The following is a 23,308-nucleotide window of genomic DNA, read 5'->3' on the forward strand; positions in this document are numbered from 1 at the left end:
TCAAAATCAGTTATCTACCAATTACAGTCAGAGCATTTCCTGGGCAACAGTGAACTTATTTCATTTGTGGAGTCAGCCTGCAACAAGATAAGAATGCTCTATGCTTTCTGCATTCTAGTAAATCCCTGGGCAAATGGACATCATCACCTTGTGTGTCAAGTATAGAGAAAAGAGATTGTAACTGAATTCCTTCTATAGTAGATGAGGTGAGAACTCCTCTGGAATTCAGTTGCAAATTGTAAAACCACTGCTTGTGAGTATATATCCTAAGAGAGATTTTATCATAGATTATTGTACTGTGGCCTAGTAAAGGTAAAGGACCTCTGGACAGGTAAGTCCAGTCAAAGGCGACTATGGGGTTGCAGCACTCATCTCACTTTCACGCCAAGGGAGCCAGCGTTTGTCCATAGACAGCTTTTTGGGTCATGTGGCCAGTGTGACTAAATAGAGGACCATGACGAGTGCCAGAGTGCACGGAAACACCGTTTACCTTCTCACCACCTATTTATCTACTTGCACTGTGTGCTTCAAACTGCTAGGTTGGCAGGAGCTGGGACAGAGGAACAGGAGCTCATCCCGTTGCGAGCAAGCCCAAGAGGCTCAGTGGTTTAGGCCACAGCGCCACCCGCGTCTAGTATATGGTAATACCTAGTATATGGTAATACACTGGCAGCCATGTCAGGCAAATTGTAATAGAAACATATATAAGAGAGCAATCCAGAGGGGTATTGGAGGATGAAAGGCAGAGGAACTGCCAGATCCACAACCCTGCGGTGCTTGAATTTGTAGAGTAGAACGGCAGTGAGGGCAGCCTTTCCTTTTGTGTGTGTGTGTTTCTTCAGCTTGGTCCCAACAGGAAGGAAAATCCATCTGTTTTGGTGTCAGGGAAATGGTTCAACACCTCAATGACCACCTCTTTCCATATGAACCAACCCAGACACTGATCATAATCTGAGGGCCTTCTTTTAGGGTTGCCATATTTCAAACAGTGAAACTCCAGACAGCTTTTTTTGGCAGAGTTGCTGTGCCTCCGGACAAGCAGCTTTGATAACTGGACTAGGGTTTGTGTGTGACAATTTCAGGTTTATGTTCTGCTGAACTGGCACCAAAAGTCACAGAAACTAAGTGTAAACTGATTTGACAGAAGTAGTTGTGTGTGATCCAGAGGCAGAAGGACTCGAGTGTCCAGCGTTTTCCAAACAAGCACAACTAACAAAACAAGTAAAGAACACAGAAAAGACAAAGTGATCTATTACTTCCCCAAATCACTGTGGCTGGAGAGCCCAAGTAAAATCATTTCCTCTTATTAGATGCTATGGATGTCAGTCACAAAAGAGCCTTTACCCTCTACCCATCTGCCATTTTCCATACATGGCGAGCTTAGAAATAAATGTTTACTTTTTGCTGAAATACTGTATGAATATTTTTTTTTGTTAATGTTCAAATCTCATAATCACCTGAAATTACTTCAGAACCCCAAGCTCAATTCAGTGAGCTTCAGAAATAATCTGCTTCAGTTTGGACAAGTCCAAAATGTCTCTGAAGGGTTCCATTTGAGTTTTTGATTTGGAATTCTTCTAAATTTGATGCTCAAAATCTTAGTACATACATCAACACAAATATACATTGGTTCCTCTACACACAACCTGAAGTCCTTTTGCAGGGTATAGGATCATCCATACTGGAGCTTGTGCATGTTTAGGTGTATACATGTAGACTTCATCCTTGAATGCAGAATGGATGGAGGCAGTATTAGCAGACACAACCCTAAACAGCCAACCAGAACAAAACAATAATCTTCATCTGATAAGGAAGGCGAGCAAGACAGACCTGCTGAGGCAGGAAGATCACTGGGCCATTTGTGCATGTATTAATACCTGAATGGAGCTCTCTCTCTCTTTCCATATATAAACACAAGCCAAGCACAGGCAAGATAATTGGTATAGATCTTTCATTCACATCACTCTGCTGATAATAATGGGGAAATGTGCATTGACAGAATGCATTGAGCAAGTTGGGGAAGTTAACAGAGATGTCCTTTATGAATAATCTGATTGTGTGTGTGTGTGTGTGTGTGTGTGTGTGTGTGTGCGTGTGTGCACATGCGCGCGCACCCAAACATTCTCTACCTCCTTTAGCACATTTTTGCCTGACTGAGCTGTAAGTGTACATCAGGCAACTAGGGAGTATTATCTTCTACAGAGTTCAGTGCAAAAAGCCCTGATAAATAGCAACAATAAAGCTTTCAAGCATTACAATCAATACTTAATGGAATAATGTAAATCCAGCCCATGGGTGACTGGGGGATTCTGCTATCTAGCAAAAAGCAAGAGATTGATGCACAACTGCAAAGGTGCTTCCTTTTTTTCTGATGTAAACTGAGAGGAGGATACAATAATGCACTAAAGTTGCTTTGCTTGTATTGTGCAGATATTGCTCTTTTCATCTTCATTTTTAATGGGAGGGGGGAGCCCCAGAGACTCAGTCTCTCCCAAAGCTCTGCTTTAAAAAAGTTATGCTGTTCTCCTCTTTAGACACATTTACACATCTTCCATCAGCTTGGGGTGGGGGGTGAGGGGAGAGATTTCAGTAACAACCCCCCCACCACACACACACACACACACACACACACAACCACCACCAAAGAAACAGATCTGCCTTGAGGCAGCAGAAAATGCATGCAATAAGGTGGTGAACCATTCTTGAAAATGCAATAAGCTTGTTGTTGTGGGAAAATTGCCTGTTCAGAGTTGACCCAAGCCCACTTTGCTTGTTTCTCTCTAGAGGGAGAGCAGGGTCACACCTTGTAGCCCTGACCCTGCCATGATATGTCTAGCTGCCATGGTGGTCCATGCATTGGACGGGGCGGACTTTGGTAATCTTTATGCGCAATGAGCAGGATTGTAATTGTGAGAGGAGAATGACTGGAGAGGGCTACTGTCAAAAGCAGGGTTTAAATCACTGCCTATCCTGCTACTGGGAACATATTTGCTGGGGTTACATTTATGAGGAGAATCTCTTGTTAACCTGTCAACAGCACAGTGCAAGCCATCAGACTTTGCTGCCACCATGTAAAATGAGCTGAAAGAACTGGGTATACCCTGCCAAAAAAAAAAAGGCAAAACATTCACAAGGAAATAGTCTGCAGCCCCAACTGTGGCACTCCATTTCAGCCAGACCCCTTTCCAGACCTGAGAATTCAGACTCTCAGCCTGATGTTGGCACCAATTCACCATTATGTCAAGTTAGATGAAGTTCCACATGGAGTATATCATTATTTTTGCTCCTCTTCTGACTTTAGAATATGCCTTCATTTTTAGTTACCGCATTGGGATAAATATCTACATGGGTAGCTGATTTTATATTATTATTATATAACTAAAGCCATTTTAAAGAGGATGACATTCAGTGTGACATTCGGGGTGACAGGATTCTCGGTTAGAGTTGGCCTTGAACATGCAAGGGAATTTTGGGAAGTCAGCTATGAATTTCATTTGCAGGACCAGCTTTCAGCTCTTTCTTTCTGCCATGTTCCACAAACAGTTCAAATGCATATCTTAGTTCAAATGGGTACACTCTGCATTGTCTCCAACTATCCCAACCTACCAGAGATAACTTTAAGTTATTATGCTGGGAAGCCTTTTCAAAGTTTCATGCATACAATTGTGGCCATTGGTCCTACTTTACAGAGGGCAGTCCTCTCTTTGAAGCACTATCTAGTTCAAATCAGGGCAGTTTAATCTGGCTTGCTTATTTAACGTATATGCAGAATTCATCATGCGAAAGGCTGGACTGGATGAATCCCAAGCCAGAATTGAAATTGCCGGAAGAAATATCAACAACCTCAGATATGCAGAGGACACAACTTTGATGGCAGAAAGTGAGGAGGAATTAAAGAACCTCTTAACAAGGGTGAAAGAGGAGAGTGTAAAATGTGATCTGAAGCTCAACATCAAAAAAACTAAGATCATGGCCACTGGTCCCATCACCTCCTGGCAAACAGAAGGGGAAGAAATGGAGGCAGTAAGAGATTTTACTTTCTTGGGTGACAGCAGCCACGAAATTAAAAGACGCCTGCTTCTTGGGAGAAAAGCAATGACAAACCTAGACAGCATCCTAAAAAGTAGAGACATCACCTTGCCAACAAAGGTCCGTATAGTTAAAGCTATGGTTTTCCCAGTAGTGATGTATGGAAGTGAGAGCTGGACCATAAAGAAGGCTGATCACTGAAGAATTGATGCTTTTGAATTATGGTGCTGGAGGAGACTCTTGAGAGTCCCATGGACTGCAAGAAGATCAAACCTCTCCATTCTGAAGGAAATCAGCCCTGAGTGCTCACTGGAAGAACAGATCCTGAAGCTGAGGCTCCAATACGTTGGCCAACTCATGAGAAGAGAAGACTCCCTGGAAAAGACCCTGATGTTGGGAAAGATGGAGGGCACAAGGAGAAGGGGACAACAGAGTACAAGATGGTTGGACAGTGTTCTTGACGCTACAAACATGAGTTTGACCAAACTGTGGGAGGCAGTGGAAGACAGGAGTGCCTGGCATGCTCTGGTCCTTGGGGTCATGAGGAGTCGGACACAACTAAACAACAACAACAAAGAGTCGTACTAAAATCAACTGGTTACAATAATTGTGGTAGAATCATCCTTTCCCAAGCAAAGAGCTGCATTCGCCACAGGTTTGTGTATACCTTCTCATCTCATCTTATCACCACGATGCATAGAGGCCAAACAAAATTGTGGACAATGAATTAACATACCTCTAAACCAGTGCTTTTTTCTGGGGGTACTCCAGGGTGTACAGTACCAGCATCTTTTTTCTAGAACAAAAGCACTGATTTAAAAGTGTGGCACATCCTGTGACAACTTCATGCTGAGTACCGGCACGCTTTTAAATGGAAGAAATGCACTGATCTGCACTGTGGAAAAACAAAATCCACACTAAATAGTCTCCTTGAGGAAGAAAAGCCATACTGGTTCTCAAGTCATAACCCACCCTTATTATCCATCAACAGAGTTGCCACATGGCATTCTAGTCTCTGACCTAATTTAGCAGAGGGTTGTCTCGTGAGACTGCTTTTTAGTGGCTCTGAGGAGGAGGCAGGAGAGAGAGGGACCGGGGCTGAAATTCTGCCATATGCCATAACATATGTACAGTCAGCTTACACTGAACTGAATTTATGTCAACATGTGGCCTTCCCATTTAAGCATATCATGACAAATCCCAACCTCAGTTACACCCTCTGCAACCACATTGCCTTAGAAACGCAAACCACTGGGAAAGATTTGGGCTATAATAGCCCGTAGACGCTGCCAAACTATAAAAGTATTTTAAATATAAATTCAAATATTCTTCACAAACCCCCAGTCTCTCCCTCTCTCCCTTCCCCCATGCTGTTTCTCTCGCACACAAGCACAACATGTCAAACCAAGTACATTTTCAACCGGCTTGTGTATGACTCTTTAAACATGACCCAGACTAAGTCACTTTGGGATTTGGAAACGAAGTCATGGGGCCGCTTATGAGATAGAGTTTGGGCTCTGAAAAGAACTATTTGCTCACCAGCCTGTTTTGAGTGTAAGAAGAGGGAGACAGAAAGTAAGTGTAAGCAGTAAGGACTAAGTAGTATACATGGAAGATTATGGTGAGTGGAGGGGTAAAAAGCCCACACGGTTTAGTCCACTGCTGGGCACAAAATGATTCCTCAAGAAGCCACCTCAGATCAGAGACAGCCTCACTGTTAGACGATGGAGGGCACTTCAGGCAGCAGTTGCTAAGGGATGGAGAGTAGTGGCAAAGTGTTGGAAGACAGGACTGTGTGTGTTACAACGCCTGCCCTGTCCTGCTAGCCTGCTGCACTCAGGTGAGCTGGAGGACACTTCCCCATTGCCAGGGTTGAAATAAGGTTCAACAGGAACTCAATCTTTTATTTGCCTTGGGTAGGAACATATTTTGGTCTGGCCTTCCCTGTGAACCTGTTGAAGGGCAGAATGTAAACAATGTTATAGCTCTCACTGAGACCATTTACCAGCCAAGGATAAGCCATGATGGAAAAATGCAGGAATACAATGAAGACGAGAAGCAAAAATCCTACACCCACTTTCTATCTATAGCTTGCTAAAATTGCAGAAAACAAACACCATCATCTTTGTGAGAAATGGGTCTGGAGAGTAGTGTAGCTTTATGAATGTGAAGACTCCACACCCTGACAAATCTGAGGGAGAAGAAGACAAGCTGCCTCTACATATGTTACAGCATATGGCAGAAATTCAGAACCACTCAGTCTAAGTTATTCTTTGTCCTCAGAGTCAACAAATGTCTGTGTTAAATTAGGTCAGGGTCTGGGCAAATCTTTGTTTGCTCCAGCACCAATTAACTGGAGGTAAAAAATGATAAACCATGGATGACTAAATTGGGTATTTCAGCAACAGAAATGATTTAAAGTAGATTTATGGGGTATATTTAACTGTGACCAAAATTTCTATGCAAGTTTTAAGAGTTTGGCCTCAATTCCCATGATGTTGAGGGAAGCTCCTTTGTTCTTTTAAAGGGGTGTTACATTCAATAACTTGAACTGAAAATATTTAATATGTGTTTGACTAAATAGCTACAGTTTTTAAGATTTTGTTGAGTGCTTTGGTTGCTGCTGGACTATTTTGCATAGGAACTTTATCATCATTAGACGTACCAAGTACCAACCTTTTCATTTAGGTTATGTATTTTGTAATGATTACATATATTCCAATGGTGATCTGGTCATCATTATGATTGCTGTGGCACATTTAAAGAGTATTTAATATACCTTGTTCTATCTCAGAATAACAATATTTTTATGATATTCAACCTCACTAACCTAGATAGCACCTTTGCACCACCCTCTGCCTCTATTTCCTCTCAAACTTACCTAAGGTTGCTCAATGGTCCTTAATAGGAAGAGTTATGTCTAATGCTCATAGTGCCAAAGTTAGAAACTTCCTGGCAAACATTACAGATGCCCTTTTCACATGTCTGTGAGACATCCCAACATTTTCTATTTTAGGCCAACATTGAGACCTACAGATTTTCTCAACGGATTTTTTTAAAAAAAATCCATTTAACTGGACCATCTGAACAACTGCAGTTGGCTCCTAGTACATGCAAAGAAATAAAAATACTAAGGACAATAAAATACACAAGTAAAGTGACCAACGAAGGCATTAACTAAATGACTTTACATGACTATGAATACTCATTTCTTTTTTTAAAAATAGGTGGGGATTAGCAAAGGTACTTGGATTGTGAGAGTAATGCACAGGTCACAGTCAAATTTAAAAAGCTAGAAGCCTCATTTTACATTATGTAGAGCTTCAAAAAACTAAAATTACTTCACCAAATACTTAAAATACTTAGTTAAGTATGTTTCCTAGGAAATGAATCTGGTCTGGTTGAAGCAGCAGTAGGTATAGTACGAAGAATCCTTCAGAGTGGGGAAAAAAATATTTACAGAGAATGAGGAGCAAAGCTGCCTTCCAAGTCCCTCATTTCCTCCCACCTCCCCTGTTTTATAGATGGATTTTCTGCAGATGCTGGTCCTTTGTGCTACTTTAGAGGCACATTGGAGGCTATTCAAAATTTTATGTTCGCAGACAAAAAAAAAATCAGTTTTCTAAGACCTGAGGTTACAATAAATATTATCTTTCCAAACTCTACACCACAAAAGCAAGCTGCAAACATCAGCTGCTTCACGGAAGCAGTGATTTAAGGGTTTGTACTACAGTGTTCACTTCTCATAAGCCCCTTTCACATGTTAATCCTGTGATGGCAATCCATAGGTTTACAGGGAAGTGGATTGACTTTCAGTAGATCACAATGAGGGAGCTGCTCTGCTATGTGTTAAACCTGGACCCATAACTAAGTCATCTATGAATGATATAGCAAGACCTTTGGCCTTGACCCTGAGGTCACACGGATCCTTCCCATGGCCAAAGAATGAGTGTGGCCTTCTGAGAGAGAAAAGCTTATGCACCCAGGCCTCAATGTGCATATGCTTCCACAGGAGCTAGAACCCTGTGTGAGTAAAGGTGGACTCACCAAGACTTTTCCTTCCAGGTGTCCATGTTCAATGTGTGGACATTGGTGGAAGGAAGCTGCACAACATCAGGGCCAACTCTGCCATTCCATTGTGCCTTAACTTAAGTGTAAGTATAGTGAATTATAATTGCTGAGTTTCAAAACTAGTAAAAGTAGATTTGTCCTAGGAAGAGAATCCATGCCATCTGAAGATAGCACCCAGGAAGAGAGGGAAAAGTCCTAGTGTAGTATGCACAGTGTTGCAGTTCACGAGCCCATGGGTTCAGAGAGCTCTCTGGAAAGATAGACATGGACTTTGATTTTATATGCTATGTGTGCTGAAGTCTTGCCTTCTCTAGGTGAAAGCACATGATTGTACATCAAAGTAGTAGAACTGTCACAAACTGCATGTCATAGAGCAACCATAGGGAATCTCTTCCCCTTTCTGATGGAAGCAGCAGAAAATATCTTCTCTGATTTTGTTTTTGACAGGATGGCTTGTCTGACAGTAGTTCCAGAATAAGAAAGGCTTGATCAGATTGCACATAATTGATTTAATGTCATAGTTTCCCAATGTACTGCGAAAAAAATATTGTATATAAGAAAACACTAGGCCTCTTTTAAAAACAGATGGGTCAAAATAATTGAACTCATTAATTTTTATTTTAAAAAGATGAACCAGGAAACCCAGAAATAATTTATTACTGTTAACTTAGGCCTAGGTTTCTTTCAGATCACGTGCAACCATAATGCGCACACGCACGCACACACACACTCACTCTTCCCTTTATGAATTTTGTATTATCGTAATATTGAGCGAGGGAACCTCCATGGTGCACTGAATATACACTTTATAGAGTCTAAAGCATTTCATGGCAGTGACTGTTCTTCAGGCACACTGATTAATAAAAAAATTCCCAAGTTATAAGTCTTTGAGGCAGTATTGGAGTCTTATTTGTTCCATCATAGCTGTGAAGACTCAAAATAATAGGCTCAACACCATACCTCTTCAGTATATCTTTGAGGTTTCCTTTCTCATAATTCTGGGTTGGTGCCTTGTCTCTTTTCCTTCCTCTTACTTGATTTGACCTCCAGAGGCTCAGGTTAGGTAATGGTGCATTAGAAAACCTACAATAAACATAGTAAATAAAGACCAATCACCTAGGGAGGTATATTTGACTAAATAATGGTGTGAATGCATGAAGGCCACCACTGAAACAACAGAAAGCATGGTGGATACAAGACTCCCACCTATGGGAGAAGTAGAGCCACAAAATGATGGTCAAACCACCCCATCTGCTGTCCTGATGGCAGCTTCTTCTTCTTCTTCTTCTTCTTCTTCTTCTTCTTCGGGCAATCACTCGTAGCTGAGTAAGATTGTCTTCCATAAACATGGTTTTAACAACGAGTCCCTGAGTGACTGTGGAGTTGTGGTGCTCCACTGCTCGGCTCCCAGCTGATGTTTAGAATTGCTCTTTTGGGTTGCAATCCTATATGCATTTACTAGGAAGTAAGTTCCACTGACTTCAACAGCCTTATACTTACAGCATTATAGTGTCATACCTATGCATATCTTTTCAGATTCTATTTAATCTGTTCAGAGCAAAGCTGGCCCAGCCATTAGGCAGAGTGAGGCCACTGCCTCAGGTGGCAGAAGTTCCCAAGATGAGACCCCACAGCCCCCCATCTGTTTCAGTGGTGAAGAAGCAGTGTCAGCATCAGTGTCCATTTCAGGCAAAATTGTGTTCATTTGGGGTGAGATCTTGCCTGAAATTGACACCATCTTTGCCAGCAGCTGATGAGACAGGGCACATGGTGGTGGCACTGGCAGGGTGTGGTGGTTGCGGGAGTGGTGGCTGCAGCAGGGCAGAGAGGCACTTCCTGTTTCATCTCCTGTGGTGAAAAGGGACGTGTCACCCCTGATTCAGAGTCTGTTGAATCCCACACCTAATTACCTGCGAGTATGTCCAACTGAACTCAGTGGTGCTTACTTCTAACTGGATGTACACAGGGCTGTGCTATGAAGGTCCTAGATTGTGCTCATATTGTTACTTCTGAAAAGTCATCACTACTGCCCAAAACACCTTTATTTTTGCATTTCTATTTACTTTTCTGCCTTACTTTAGTGTCCACTGCAACTACTTATAACTCTTGTAAAATCTAAAGCTGTTTTCTTAAAAAAAATAATAATAATGTTGTTCCCCAAAGCTGTAAAGATAATCCTTTTTGTAAGGCTCTGGTGCAATTGACTTGCAGGGAGGGGGCACAGGATCAAGCAGTTCATTTAAAAAAACACTGCCTATATCTTATTTAACCAAAGTTTAATCGCGGATTTAAAAAAAAACAACGGAAAGGAAAGAATAGATCTGTTTGCCTTGAGAAGTTTTGGTTTCCCTGATTTAACAGACAGAGAGCTTCTATGGCTGGGGGGCTACTTTGTTCCCCTGAAAGTGGCTACTGAGGAACCTTGGAACATAAATACATTCAATAAGCCAATAATTCTGCCTGCATTTGCTGCTGCTCTTGAGGGTATCTCCATGCTGGCAAACAGAAGGGTAATGGGAATTAGAAGGAGGGGGGAAAGAGTAATAAAAATATAAATCACAAAAGGAAGGAAATCCATTTGGTCCTTGGCAGAGGAGACACCGCTCAGCTAATCCATGCTGAGTGCAATCCAATACTCCTTTGTATAATCCTGTGCTCGTGGAAGAAAATTAAAGTTTAATGCAATAACAGCTGACCCAAATCACTTTTGTTGCCCAGAAGCAGATTAAAGAATAGTTAAAAATCATACAAATCTAATTTCTTCAATTTTAAAAAACTTCACTCTGTAGCATCCTGATTCTTTAATCCATACCATCAGGTTTTGATTATTATTAAGCATATATTACCCATGCAAGACAGAGGAGGAGGGGGAGGGAGAGGAAAGAGGGAGCAACAGCCAAGATATGATTTCTGCACAAATGGTACACCCTAAAGCTCTTTGGAAATCTGTTCCTTTTATCATAGGTGTATATACAGGTCTCATTTTCTACCCCATCTGTGCCTGTGATACCTCCTTTTAAAAATTGTTAAATTTCCTGAAATAGTATACATTCTTTGGAAGCCACCCTTGTGAATCATAGATCACTGATAAATAGGATATGAATAACTTATGTCTGGATGATATCTAATTAAGTCAGGGTTGGAGAACCTCCATCCCAGGGCTCAATGTGGCCCTCCAGTTTTCTCTATCCGGCCCTCAGAACTCTCCCCAGCAGTAGTGTAGCATGGGCAGGGCGAGGGGAACCGTGGCCACAGGCTCAGAATTCTGAGGGGCACAATCTGGCGCCCCCACAACAGGCTCCGTTGCTGAGACCACGTGGCCTTCTGGAGCCATGGGGAGGCAAGCCACGCCTGGGCCGAGCCTCGGGGCTGCGGTGGCGCCTCCTTCTCCTTGCAGCTGGTGAACAGATGCCCGCCCATGAGTGTAACTCCAGTCAACCGGAGCGTGGATTTTCCCGACCCATGTCAGTCCTTCCCTGGGGCCTCCCTTCTGGTATGTGTCCTTAGGTGAGGTATGGAGCCACCCAATCATGCAGGATCCACCAGCACTCATCCTTGAGTTGCACAGCCAATGAGAGGCAGCTGCGCTTGGCACCTCGACCTGCTCTCCACTGTCCTCTTACTAGACCTGCTGCAGCTGTGACTCTGGCACTGCTGAGATGCTGCCAAGCCTACCAAAGAGTGCCAGCTATCGCTCCTGATAGGATCTGATTGAGCTGAGAGGGTGAACGTGGTAACCTCCATGAGGAGTAGGATCTGTTGACTCCCATACAACACCTGCAATAAGGTTAGGGGGCACACCCCTTGTCTTGCCCCGGGAGCTGGCAACGCAGCTACGCCACTGCTCCCCAGGCTACACTCCTCGCTGCCCCCCAAGTGTTTTTGCTTGACTAGAATGCTTGACTTGAACTCTGATTATGCCTCTGGTTTCCTCGGATGGAAGACAGAGAGGGTGAGTGTGTGTTTATAGAAATGAGCCTACTACACAAAGATAAACTTTACATTTGTTGCTTTTGCCTCAGGCCATGCCCACCTTGTGGATCTTGAAAGATTGCCCAGGAACCTGATTTTCAAGGGGAGTGCAACCCCACCCCAAGCAGGCGAAATCCCAGCACCCTGAACTGCCTCCCAACTGACAACGAGGCCCATCTGTCTTGTCTGGTTAAGTTTCCATTTTTTCATCCTCTTCCAGTGCATTTTCAATGCCAGGCATTGATTCAGAACATCAGCAGTTGGTGATGGAAAGGAGTAATAAGAGTTGAGTGTTATCCACATACTGATGACACTAAGCTCCAAAGGCCTGGAGAGCCTCCCGCAGTGCGCAGGCCACAGGATTGGCCTTTGCTATATGAAAAAAGATCATTATGTACCAGAGGAGATCTATGCAAATAGCATCAACCCAGCTCTCCCCATTTCAGGTTGCAGCTCAGGGCAACTTGACATCGGCTGAGCTATTTACTCATTGGCAAGTCTGAAAGTACAGCCTATAAATCAAGCTGCATTAGATTACTCACAGCACCCTGTGGAAAATCTAAGTGAAACTGCATGTGTAAATGTAGGGAGTGGGAAAAGCTTCTGTCTCTTGCCACTCCCACCCAACAGTGGTCATAGAGCAACCACATCCTTTATTAGCCTTGAAGAACAGTTATTGTTTCAATCTGTTCCAATGACTCTGAATCAGCCAGCAGTGGCAGCAATGCTCAGTGTACAAGTCTCCTGAGTGTCACTGGATCCCAAAGCCAGTTCCTGGTGCATTTGGCCACTTGTGCTGCCGGCTTCCTGGGCAGGCTGGAAAATATATTAAACACAGTTGTAGAGAGTCCCAGTTCCCTGCTCTCTCCCTGTCTAATCCCTTTGCAGGCTTCCAAGCTTAAACTGCAAATGTCATCACCACGAACGCAGTAGTTGAATCCAACAGGTGGGGTAATAAAACATGACATTTCCAGCCAGTTTAATTGTACAGGGTGTGATGGGATAGCTTTTCAGTACAAACAGGGGTTTAGTTTATGTCTGTGACAAGGCCACAGACCTACTCCTCTACCATGTAGCCACATGATCTAGGGTGTTAAGTTCCCACCTGCAATATACTTTATGACCTTTCAGGTGATGAAACTTCTGACCTATAGCATTCTCATCTTTGCTGGTTCAGCTGTTGGGTGGTGACAACTCGCTAGACTCTGTGCTGGGGCTAACTGTGATTTACTGCACATTAGAATTAAAGCATTAGCATGAGATTCCTGTCCACCCAACCCTAAAGGGCTTTGGCCGCCGTACAGCTGACTCTCTAGAGGAAATTACAACAAGCCAGGATTTGCTGTGAGCCTATTGCCGCCTAGTGCCAAAACAGTTCATAAATTTAACTGCAGTGCATATCTGCCATGTGTTGTGTTCCCTCTCCCCCCCCCTCCTGCTGCCCCCCTCCCACAGCCCTCTTTCAGATATTATGACAGTTTCACAGCCTCTCTGAAGGCTGCCTTTAACAAACAAAATGTTCTGGTTTCAAAAATAAATATACGGCGTCTGTACAGAGCTGCTTTTTAAACACTGATATTAAATATGAAACAGCTATTAATCTGGAAAAGCAAAGATGATGTGCAGAAACTCCATGATCAGCAACACAATAGTTCTAAGCAGCCAAGGAAATTGATTCCTTCATCGTATGAACCTCTGATGGAATAGTATCTGCAGGAGGGGCTCTCCTTCAAAGCACAGTGACTGGTTATAAAAAGAGCTTCAACAATCTCTAGGTATCCAGGCACCCATTTGTAGAGGACTTTGTATATCGGCTGGTAGCTGATTGGGAGCCAGTACCAATTGGTTTAAACTTAACCCGTGGTTTGACCCTCACGCGGGGGGGGGGGGGTTCAAGCTAAGTAGTAAAGACAAGAAGGACAATCCAGATTGCCCAAACCATGGCTGCTCCACTTATCTCATTAAGCTCCCCTAATGTATCTTTGATGAAGGGGAGCCATTCCAGAGCAACTTCTTTGCCTGACTCAAGGCTTTTCATTCAAGAATAGGGTACAAGAATGCCAACTTGAATAAAATTTGGGGGGGGGGTAAAGCCCCTCTCTGCAAAAACAATCACAATACGTGGTATGTGCACACCATTTGAATGGCAAGCCCATCAACTTTGGGGGGTGGCCCCCTCAAATATTTTTTGGGGGGGCAAAGAGGCCTCATCCCTAGGAGTTGGCTCCTATGACAGGGAGCCAATTTCTATCAAGCCCACTTCAGTTTTCAAACGTTCTGAAGCTTCTTGAGCAGTTAAGGGCTTCTGTCCAATCAGAGAATTCTACTTAACCCAAGCAATCTTTTTCTCTATCCTTTTTTAAAAAGGGGGAGGGGGCTGAAAGTATCATTTTCAGTATTCTGCTTTCATAACAATATAACAGTTGGTGGAAAGGCTGCTTTGTAGAACAATTCTATGCAGCTATCTTCATAATACTATAATATTAAGCCTTTTTGGTTTAAGCAAAAGCCCAACATGTACAATAGAATGTGATTATTCACCCACCACTATTGTCCTTAGAATCTATTAGAAGGTTGAAATTTATGCCATTTTTAAAGAAAGGCTGATGGTTGGACACTGCGGTCTACAGGACTGTGACAGCACCTGCTGTTCAGAAGTATTCAGGCGCACTGTAAAATTGCTTTGCTTCTCTGAAGTGTCTCTTGTCTAATAATTCTATGCCAGAGCTTAGAAAAATCTTAATAGACTAGAGACACTGGAATGTGGGTTGGAGGGCATGTCCATTGTTTTCTGATACAGCACGTTTTAGTTACAGTGTGTCTGGTTGACAACTGCAAGCATCATTCAAAGCCCATTGGTCACAATTTGGAGTAGACCAAGGTCACATTCACACCATGCATTCAAAGCACTTGAGATACCACTTTGAGCTGTCATAGTTCCCCCCATGGAATTTGAGGAGCTGTAGCTTGATAAGTGCGCTGAGAGTTGTTATTCGTTTCACAGAACTACAGTTCCCAGAGATCTTTGGGAAGGAAGATTTGATAAACTACAGCTCCCAGAATTCTTTGAGGGTAGCCGTGTGTGGGTAAAGAGGTATCCTAGAGTTTGTAATGTACGGTGTGAAGGTGGCCCAAGTGAATCTTTAAGAAAGAATTCTCCAAATTCTCCAAAAGAGCAAACACCAAGCACAGCCTGTACTGTCTTCAGCCTTCACTACCACTTTGACCCTCTTCCTCTCTCCCAAATGAAATTTACAAGGAGATGGAGCTCAATGGCCGGGAAGGCTGGATACAGCATGTTTTCATTCAAAGTGTTCTCAGCAAGCATCCTCAGAAATTCACACCTCCACTTAGGAAAAACTATAGATCCCAGCATTCTTTCTCCTGGATCTTTCCAAACCCCTCAATTGTTGTTTTTGAGCCTCCCAATTCCAGAGGTCAGCACCATCCATCTCTCAAATTTCCACACAAAATCCAATGTTAGGCATTGATATCAACATCCAGCAGGCTTATTTAGCTTAGACACTTAAAAGAATCAAATCAATGCTTAAAAATCACAAAAAAATTATTCACACAATTACTGGGGGAAAGCCTGTTCCTTCTTATTAGCTAGCTGTCCTTTTCTGATATATAGATAGGGATATTCCCTCAATTAGTAAAGGTAAAGGTACCCCTGCCCATACGGGCCAGTCGTGTCCGACTCTAGGGTTGTGCGCCCATCCCACTTAAGAGGCCGGGGGTCAGCGCTGTCCGGAGGCACTTTCGGGTCATGTGGCCAGCGTGACGAAGCTGCTCTGGCGAGCCAGCACCAGCACAGCACACGGAAACGCTGTTTACCCTCCCGCTATAAAGCGGTACCTATTTATCTACTTGCACTTAAGAGTGCTTTCGAACTGCTAGTTGGGCAGGAGCTGGGACCGAAAGACGGGAGCTCACCCCGCCGCGTGGATTCGAACCGCCGACCTTACGATCAGCAAGTCCTAGGCGCTGAAGTTTTACCCACAGCACCACCCGCGTCCCACAATTCCCTCAATTACTCATCTTTAAATAAATCCCTATGCTTAGTACAGTTATCTGTCTTTACTAATCAAAGTCAGCAAACGATGAGCAAAGAGGATATAGAATTGCTACCCGGAAAATCTCAGAAGGTGCAAAAAGCCCTTTTTTAAAAAAAAAAAATATCAAAAGGGTCTCAGGCATGTAAAACAATAATGACAAACATTATATGCCACTTTCTACCCTCTCTAAATTGAGTTGCACTCTAGGGTTTTCCTTCCCTTAAAAGAAAAAAATTCTTTGCTTAAAATATTTAATATTGGTGGCAAGTTTCATCTTGATATTCACAACTTATCTGGCTGGGCCACTATTGCCATGTATTTTGCTTCCTGATCCCACTAAAAAAAATCAATGGAAATGTTGCCATTGGCTGCAAAAGGAACTGGTTAGGCCCCCAAAGCCTGCTACAATAGTAAGTGTTCTTGCGGACTGGCCTCTGTGTGTCCAATCGGAATTGTTATGAATGGCCCTTTCAAAGCTTGATTGATGGGTCAGGACATGCCTGCCTTGTTACTACACAAATGAGGAACAAGGTTGATGGAATTCTAAAGAAAGCAATCCCTTATTGAAAGCCTGCTAACAGGGCAGCTATTTACTACAGCTCAGTCAAGCAGCCCCTATTCACAGGAGCAAAGCCAGGAAGACAAAAGAAATTACACGTTCATGGCTCTCAGGCAAAAGCCATCGCCAAGCCATCTCGGGGGCAGGATGAAGCCATTAAACAATGAGACATACCAGAGCAATTATGGTAATCACTTAGCGTGTTTGAAGGCAGGAGAGAACAGAAGATCTGTGCCATCACATCACTTACTTGCTAGCAACCTTCTGTTGTTTTTACCATTCTCTTTCCCTGGCCCCCGTTGAAATTCTGGGTTTTGTGAGATTTTTTAGTTGTCTTGCCAGGTTTAGTCGCACAACGGTACGCAAATTTGCTAGCAACCAGAAAAGGTAACCACTTAGGATATGATTGCTGCTTTAAAATCCCACATCACACATGATGGAAGGCAGTCCTCTGTATGCTCTGGCCACACACAAAGATGAGCTGCACCAGGCCTGCCCCCACCCCTTTCCACTTCCCCACAGCTGCAGTAACATGGTAGCACACTTGGCTCACGGCGTGGCCAGATCCTGCAAACAAACAACTCCCCACACAGTGTGAGCTGCCATGTGGGTCATTTTTTAAGCAGCAACTCCCAACTGTTTTGACCCTGAATTCTGGCAGCAGAATGATATGGCTTGATTGCATCTTTGGGCCTATATTGTTTTAGGAAGTGCAGTCCAAACACTGGAGCTGCATGTTATTCTGCTTTCAAAAGACCCTGCTGTTTCTGATTTCATTATGAAAACTCCCCGTCCAACGAGAGTTTTTCAGACTGTTTTCCTTATGGCATGCCAGGAAAGAACAGCTGTAAGTCAATACATACAATGCTTCATCAAAATTTAAGCAATCCAGGACCATAAATTTTTAAACTGGCTTGATTAACTTCGCAGTGAGAGAAAAAGTCCTGAAAGAGCTCAAAGGCAGCTCCCAACAAACATCCATCAACAGGAGCATCTTATTGTCACTGACCTGGGAAAACAGTGACAGAAAAGGGGACCAGATTCAAAAAGCACAGAACTCAAGCCACAGATGCAAAGGAAGAACGGGAGGCACTATCTAAGTCTGCTCCCAATGCTTCCTCACTAGCCAAGGTGTGAACATGTAGCGCCTGCTATCATATGTTGCCAAGTGATTGACAGGTGAGCCCATGAAGGGTTGCCCACCTTGGGATCCAGCCCTCCAAACCAAGGTGGTTGCTCACCTCTGGTATAGAATAATTTTGAAGGTAAACATTTCCTGCACTGTTCAAAGTTTTATATATATTTGCTGGTGCAGCAAATAACGTTTTTTTTTAGTGGGAGTTGCCATTTAATGGAGACTATCCCTCCTAAAGGGACGCGGGTGGTGCTGTGGGTAAAACCTCAGTGCCTAGGACTTGCCGATCGCATGGTCAGCGGTTCGAATCCCCGTGGCGGGGTGCGCCCCCGTCGTTCGGTCCCAGCGCCTGCCAACCTAGCAGTTCGAAAGCACCCTCGGATGCAAGCAGATAAATAGGGACCACTTACCAGCGGGAAGGTAAACGGCGTTCCGTGTGCTGCGCTGGCTCGCCAGATGCAGCTTGTCACGCTGGCCACGTGACCCGGAAGTGTCTGCGGACAGCGCTGGCTCCCGGCCTATAGAGTGAGATGAGCGCACAACCCTAGAGTCTGGCCAGACTGGCCCGTACGGGCAGGGGTACCTTTACCTTTACCTTCATCCCTCCTAAAACCCTCAGCATTCCACTCTTTCAGACATTTTTCATGCTTGTTTTCAGCCATTGATTCCCTCATCGACTGCTGCTGCTTCAGAGCCATTGTTTTTTTTTAAAAAATAATAACTTGAAAGGGATTTCATGATCCCAGCCAATCAGGGATCACACAGACAACATAATGATGTCATGGCCTTGTGTAGATAAATCAGATTTGGCAATGTACTAATGTTACTAAGGGTAAACTGCTGAACTCATGCATCTGCTTATCTCACCTTGACATGCTGAAAATGAGGTTTCTACAGGCTTCCTACCCCTCAAATTTAGCTCCTGAATTCTTACCCAAATTGGCTACTAGCACACAGTCACCCTTGTTAGTCTGAGCTCTTTTTAATGAAATAATTAAACAAATGGGTGTTACTTATCCTCTTCTCACACATCTGCTTAACTCTCCTTGACATTTTATCAGTTAGGGCTCCTCGTAGCATGTGGGTTCTCATGTGTTGGTGTTTAAAGCCCTACACGGCCTTGGCTCAGTATACCTGAAAGAGCGTCTCCACCCCCATCGTTCTGCCCGGACGCTGAGGTCCAGTGCCAAGGGCCTTCTGGCGGTTCCCTCACCGTGAGAAGCAAAGCTACAGGGAACCAGGCAGAGGGCCTTCTTGGTAGTGGCACCCGCCCTGTGGAACGCCCACCCATCAGATGTCAAAGAGAAAAATAACTACCAGACTTTTAGAAGACATCTAAAGGCAGCCCTGTTTAGAGAAGTTTTTAATGTGTGACATTTTAATGTATTTTTAATCTTTGTTGGAAGCCACCCAGAGTGGCTGGGGAGACCCAGCCAGATGGGCGGGGTACTACTACTACTAATAATAATAATAATAATAATTTATTATTAAAGCCTTATTGGGAAATGCAGAGCAGAATCAATGTGATTAGTTGTCTTAAAGTGATCAGAAATGGGGAACCTCTGTCATTCTGGGCACCACATTTATTCATGGGCAACCTTCTGGAGAAAGCATGCTGGTAGTAGGCAGGGCCAGAGGTTAAAAAAACAGCCAGTGGGACAACAGATACAACTCTTATCCTTTGTACAGCCCAACAAAAGTAAGAGGTGCATCTTTCCATCTTCCATCCAGGAAAGCAAGAGGAACTGCCTCAATTCAAGGACACACTCCAGCCAGGCATGGAACAGGACCAGCAAGGAGGCATCTGCCTGGAAAAGCCCTGAGGGCCAGACAGAGAACCCTGGAAATCTGCATTTGGACACCAGGTCCAAGGTTCCCCACCCCGTCTTAAAGTATTAATATTAAATGACTTGGGCAGGAATCCTGTTCAGCAACCTGCTGAATCTAATGAAGTTTTCAAGCAATTTTTGTTTATTCCCCTTTCCTCCTGATTCCCCCCTGCACCACCTAGAACACTGTTCCAGAAGGTGCGTGTTATGTACGCCAACCCCATGGAGGCATGAGGGGAAAGGGGAGCCAAGAAAGTACCTTATTCTATAAGCAGAATTCCACACACAAAACTCTGGGTCAAGCCCCTTATTCGTTGGGTAGCCCATGTATCAACTTTTGGTGAAATACATTGTTTTGTTTTTCCTCCGGTAATGGCAGTAATTTTGCTTTTCTTAGTTGTCTACGTCTGAGAACTTCACCTTAGTTGTCTACGTCTGGGAATAAGTTGCACGAAAGCTCTCCTCTAGATCCGATGTCTTGCTAAGGTGTTTTCAAAACCTTTCCATCAGTATGGAGGGTTATGTTTGCCTGTGTGACGTTTATGGAGAGTGAAAACACAGAATATCATAATAACCTCAGAGAAGCTCTTCAGAACAGTACTTTATAATGGATGCGGTCATTGTAACTTGTATATTCAGATTGAGGCCACATCATTTAAAAGTCTTCACTGAGGATGTTTAGCACAATATAGCTACTATAAGATTATCAAGAAACCAAGGCACTTTTGCTCCATATACTTTGGTGTAATCTTATTCATTTTGTGGTACAATATCTGTATTGTGAGTCACTGAATCACACAGGCATATATACCTCTATCCTATGCTGCAGAGAGCTTATGTTCTCTTTATTGTTCTTTTTGAAAAAATCTAGTTTTACAATGTGCCCAGAATGTGAATATGGGAGATAATTTGCAAATACAATGATTGCAGAACAATCATTCATTCATTCTTCTCCCTCATTCAATGAAGAGGGAGGGGGGATCATTTTTCCTCTGTGGAAACATCTGAAGATTAAATGAAATATTCTCAGTTCGTCATCATAACGTATTAGTTGCTTTATAAATAATATGTGCAACTTGCTGTACTACAGGGATGAGGAACCTGTGGCCCACCAGACGTTGTTGGACTCCAGTTCCCACCAGCCCCAGTCAACAAGGCCAATGGTCAGGGATGATCAAGTCCAAGAACATTTGGAGGGCTCCTGGTTCCTCATTCCTGCTTTAGAGAAAACACACACAAGGCACTTTCCACAGGTTCCCACCCACTTTATTTTTAAATGAGGGGAATCTTTGTACAATCTGAGAGAGAGGGAAAGGAGAAAAAAGTTAAATAATACAATAATTAATTTGGCAATAAGTAATAATCTCTGCACCAAAGCCAAACAGTACATGAAGAGGGGAATGCAAGGCAGAAAAGATGAGTTCTAAATAATTTCTGAAAAGTGAAACACTGAATAGGCCATCCAATATTACAAGGAAGATTATTCCACACGTACAGATCAAACCAGTACTCTACATTTATTAAAGCTAAATTTTCAGTAGGAAAGCAATAAGCAGTAATATCATGCCAAAACAAAAACATAACCTACACTCATTGACATATGGGAGCAGGGATAATTTCACTTAGGGTAACCACTGAATTTACTTCAAGAAATAGAGGACACCAACAATAGCCCCAGACATGTGGGCAAGCAAGCTGCTGTTGAATCCAGAAAAAGGCAGAAGTAATGTTGATACAGGGTTCTGCTCTACATACGGGGCTGGATTTTTGAAAGCCTAGTAAGTTCAAAACACAGCAATCAGGGAGTTGTATCCAATGCTAGTCCTACTCAGAGTAGATTCATTAAAAATGGTGGCCATGACTAACTTAGGTTCATTAATTAACTATGACTAACACTGGCTACAGCTAAAACAAAAAAATCCCTTCAAAACAAAAAAACCAAACAAAAAAAAACAAAACAAAAAAAAAAAATTCCTTTAATTTAACACTGGCTACAGCTAGCATTATAATAAAACCCCCGACTTTTGTCAGATCATATTACTCCATTGTTATTCAAGTTTCATTGATTTTCAATTTGTTTCCTGACCCAAATCAAAGTCTTGGTTTAAACCTACATTTGAGGAGGTTGTAGACCTGAGGGCCTTTGGATTCTGCTGGACTACAACTCCCATAATTGCTGACCACTGGCCATGCTTACTGGGGCTTTTGAAAGTTGGAGACCAACTACATCTAGAAGTCCATACGTTCTCTATCCATACCTTGTGTTATCTAGGACTGTCCCATGAAGTGTTTTCTTCCATAGAAGCTGACTGCAGGCATGTCTCATTCAACATCTGAAGTCCTGTGAAGTCCTGTGAAGTCCTGTGAATTGTCCTCTTCCTTTTTGAAGTAAGTGGGTGAGAACACAAAATATTATTTTAACGTGGCAGCAGATATGTGGAATGCCCTCCCTAGAGTGGCTACTTGCCCACTTCCCTACCTGCAATTCAACAAACAACAACAACATGGCGGTTAAAGAAGATGTTCATAATTGAGTTATTCATTGGCTGGCTGTGTTCTGTGACGGCTGTGCTTTCATGCAAATTGTTGTTGGTCTTTTTTAATGGATACTTTAGATACCTTGATGGGTATCTGATGGAAATAAGGGATACCAAATGTTTTTTTGGGGTTTTAATTTAAAAATGGAAAGGCAGTGGATGAAAGTGAAGTGAAGAGACACTTGAATGGTTTGCATGATAGGGCTGATTTATTATAAGCAAACCCATGACTCAGTCTGGCAATCTTGACTACTGCACACATAGAACAGGTGTTCCACAGATGCAACCTCTGTGGGATTCCATTGCCTGAGATGAAAAAAGAAGAGTACAGGAGGAAAGGAAAGGATTTGGAAGAGGAACCTTATTCCTTTCCAAAATGTGTGCCCTGAGAGAACAGCTAGTGCTCTGTGAGAAAAACAAGGCCTGGAATATTATAGACAGTATGTTATTAAAAAGGATTATTAAAACAGAGATGGTCAGTCAGCAGACCTCTGGCCCCCACCATTGTTTTCTTTTCTATAAATGGATGAAAGTAAGCTTAAGGCTTTTCTAATGAAAGCATTTAAAACTGCCCCTTTTGTATAATACTGTTGCACAGCACCCCAATCTCCAGGTGGTGTGAGATTGCAGGCATTCCAGGCTCTTACCCAGGGCTCGTGCTTCTTTTTGGGAATGAGGCACAGAGGAGATTGTGGTGTCTCTATAATATATGGTTTATTTACACATATATACCACCTGAGCCTACAATGCAGGGGTTCACAGCATTAACACCCCACAGAGGCAGAATTAGGACAGCAGGACCTGTTTTGCCGTATTGGGTGCTGAGCTTAGGGGGTGCCGCAGGGGGGTGCAGCTCTGACATAGTGAATTGAACATAATGGAACGTGAGAGGCAGGGAGCACCAAATTTTGACCAAAATCTGCCCCTGCACCCCAAAAGAGTCTTGTTTGTCCCAAAACCACAGCCTTAGATTGAAACTGAAAGCAAACATCATTCTCTTCCTCTCTGGCTTTTTTCAGCCTGTGTCTTTTCCATCCAGTTTCTCGGTCGTATAACACAACTCTTTCCTAAAACTCCTCTTTGTCCTACTAAGAATCTAAGAGGGGGAGGGGACCCAC

General features: G+C 43.2%; 1 long non-coding RNA gene across 1 annotated transcript in view; it reads right to left on the bottom strand.

The window, feature by feature from the left end:
* LOC310826860 overlaps positions 1 to 22,001 on the bottom strand; it is a 40,952-nt gene extending 18,951 nt beyond the window's left edge. The window contains exons 1-2 of the long non-coding RNA XR_014556039.1: positions 21,912 to 22,001; positions 9,061 to 9,183 (exon numbers count right to left, since the gene is read on the bottom strand). This is a non-coding gene — a long non-coding RNA (uncharacterized lncRNA). The remainder of the gene's footprint in view (positions 1 to 9,060; positions 9,184 to 21,911) is intronic.
* Between the last annotated feature and the right edge of the window lie 1,307 nt (positions 22,002 to 23,308).

The sequence above is a fragment of the Podarcis gaigeae genome, assembly GCF_964106915.1.
Source record: "Podarcis gaigeae genome assembly, chromosome: 11".
In the NCBI taxonomy this organism is placed as follows: Eukaryota; Metazoa; Chordata; class Lepidosauria; order Squamata; family Lacertidae; genus Podarcis; species Podarcis gaigeae.